The sequence below is a fragment of the Chrysochloris asiatica genome, unplaced genomic scaffold (genome assembly GCF_000296735.1).
Source record: "Chrysochloris asiatica unplaced genomic scaffold, ChrAsi1.0 scaffold00082, whole genome shotgun sequence".
In the NCBI taxonomy this organism is placed as follows: domain Eukaryota; kingdom Metazoa; phylum Chordata; class Mammalia; order Afrosoricida; family Chrysochloridae; genus Chrysochloris; species Chrysochloris asiatica.
The window spans coordinates 6,832,856-6,835,527 of record NW_006408600.1 but is presented as its reverse complement, the minus strand read 5'-3'; the positions used below and the strand labels follow the sequence as shown (position 1 = coordinate 6,835,527).

The following is a 2,672-nucleotide window of genomic DNA, read 5'->3' as shown; positions in this document are numbered from 1 at the left end:
ACTTCATTTCTCATACCTCGGACATATTGTCAGGAGGGACCATTCGCTGGAGAAGAATATCATGTTTGGTAAGGTGGTAGGAGAAAAAGAAGACCCCCAGCGAGATGGATTGGCAAAGTGACAGCTTCAATGGGCTCAAGCGTGGCAATAGTGAGGTTGGCCCAGGATCAGGCAGTGTTTTGTTCTGCTGTGCATAAGTTGCTATTAGTCGGTAGTCACTCGATGGCACTTAACAACAACAACATGAAGACTGGAGAAAAATTCATCAACCCCCTGGGATATGCATATGATACAACCTGGATTGCTAAAGCAAAGAGGACTTGAAGTATTTTCTGATAAAGATGAAAACCTTTATAATGGATTACACTTCAACATAAAGCAAAACGTTTCATAAAATGGTCTAATAAGTAACCGTATTATAAACAGATAAGATAATGACGGGGTTTTCACTGAAAATTAAAGAGTCAAGAATTCCATTTTACTTGGATATACAATCAACATCCATTAAAGTAGCCGGCAGTAAGTCAAATGATGTTTTTATTGGGAAAATCTGCTGTAAAAGTTTCTTTAAAAATGTTCAAAAGCGACAGCTGCCGGCCTCGGTGGTAGCTGCACATCTCTGCTCTGCCAGCTGCAGACTCATCCACTGCTCCCCTGCCAGCTCCCGGGACCAAGGCCAACTTGGAGCGCACTTTCATCGCTGCGTGCAGCGCGGCCTGGTGGGTGACATCAGCAAGCGCTTTGAGCAGAAGGGATTCTGTCTTGTGGCCATGAAATTCATGAAGGCCTCCTAGGAGCATCTGAAGCAACATTATATTGACCTGAAGGACTGCCTGTTCTTCCCGGGGCCGGTGAAGTACATGAACTCTGGACCAATTGTGGCCATGGTCTGGGAGGGGCTGAATGTGGTGAAGACAGGTAGGTCAAGTGATGCTTGGGGAGACTAATCAGCAGATTCTAAGCCAGGCACCATTCGTAGAGATTTCTGTATTCAAGTTGGCAGGAACATCATTCATGGCAGTGATTGTCTGCATTTATGAATGAGTGGACAAAACAGCAACCCCTCAACCTTTGACACCCCTCTTCATGCCAGAGATTTGGAAGCGATGGGATACTGAAGATCCTTTCTGAAAGCACATTTATCAATAAAGCCTTTGGAAACTGGTGGAAAAAAATGTTCAAAAGCAAAAGTATTACATTGAGGCCTAAGATGTGCCTGATCCAAGCCACCATATTTTCTATCTCTTCATACACATGTGATGTTGTACATAAAGAATAAATAAAGAGGGTTGAAAAAGTATAGATACTTTGAAGTATGGTGTTGGCAAAAAATATTGAATATACCATGGACTGCCAGAAGAATGAACAAATTTGTCTTCAAAAAAGTACAGCCAGAATATTACTTAGAAATGAAGATGGCAAGACTTCCTCTCATGTACTTTGGACATGATATCAGAAGGAACCCTGTATCAGTTTTCTGACGTGAAGTTGGTGGGTTTCAACCACTGACCATTCAGTTAGCAGTCCAGTGCTTATCCTATAGTGCCACATCACACATAATATTGCATTATATAATGATGCACTTTCTTGGGGTTTTTTTGAGTATATAAGAGGCTCTCAAAAAATTTCCCCAAGTACCCAAAGTCTTTCAAATTTTGATTTACTTATGGTCTTTCTTCTATAAAATGAAACCAAGCCAACCCATTGCGGTAGAGCAGATTCTCACTCATAGCAAGGACAGAGTGGAACTGCCCTTGCTATGAGTAAGGGCAGAGTAGAACTGCTCTATGAGGTCTTCAAAGCTATAAATGTCTTCAGAAACTGACTTCACCATCTTTTCACAGTGGAAACAATGGTATTCTAAAGAGCACTTAACATCTGAACCACCAGCGCTCCTCCCATTCCTCTTAAAAAACAAATTGTTTTTGTTGTGACTTGTCCTTGAGTCAAGTTCAACTCACAGTGACCCATGTCATAGAACAGTCAGATGAACCTACTTCTGCTTTAAAGTAACTATAAGAACTAGGAAAGTTACATAAACATTCTGAACGTCAATTCTTCATCTGATAAACTGGGATATAAATGATGATCTCATGTTGTTAAAGACAAATAAATTGTGGGAACACAATTTTTGGTTATGATAAAAGGAGCGGTCCCATACTTTTTCATCTAGCCACTTTTTCCAAGTCAGGACCTCCAATTTATTTGGGGGGCAGTCAAGTTTGAAGGTGAGGGTGGGAATAGTAAATGGGATAATTCAAAGAATAAAGTGATCCCCCTTCCAAAACTGAAACTCAAAGGAACACACTATCAGGCTTATAAGTTCGCTAGTGACCATGGTGGGCTACATTTGAGTGAAAGTGGGGGAAAGTCAATAATGTAGACACGAGTTGAGTTTCACCAGATTCCATAGATTCCTGTCAACCTTGAGATGAGAGAGAGAAAAGGGAAGGCTGGTTGGTCTGAAGTTCGGGGAGACTTGAGAACTCCTGATCCCATGAACACTGACCTAGTCACTGAGGGAAAGAACTGAGAGTGAAGCATCCAGTTGATAAGAAAGGGTGGTTGGGGCATGCAAGAACATCCCAATTTGCACATAGTACCCATTTAACCTTAAGGAGCTCTGGTAGCATTTGTTGTTGTTGTTGTTAAGTGCCATCGAGTCGGGTCCG

General features: G+C 41.7%; 1 pseudogene; it reads left to right on the top strand.

Annotated features, from left to right (window-relative positions):
• The first annotated feature begins 434 nt into the window (after nucleotides 1-434).
• On the top strand, nucleotides 435-1,024 carry LOC102843000 (annotated as a pseudogene).
• Nucleotides 1,025-2,672: the final 1,648 nt, after the last annotated feature.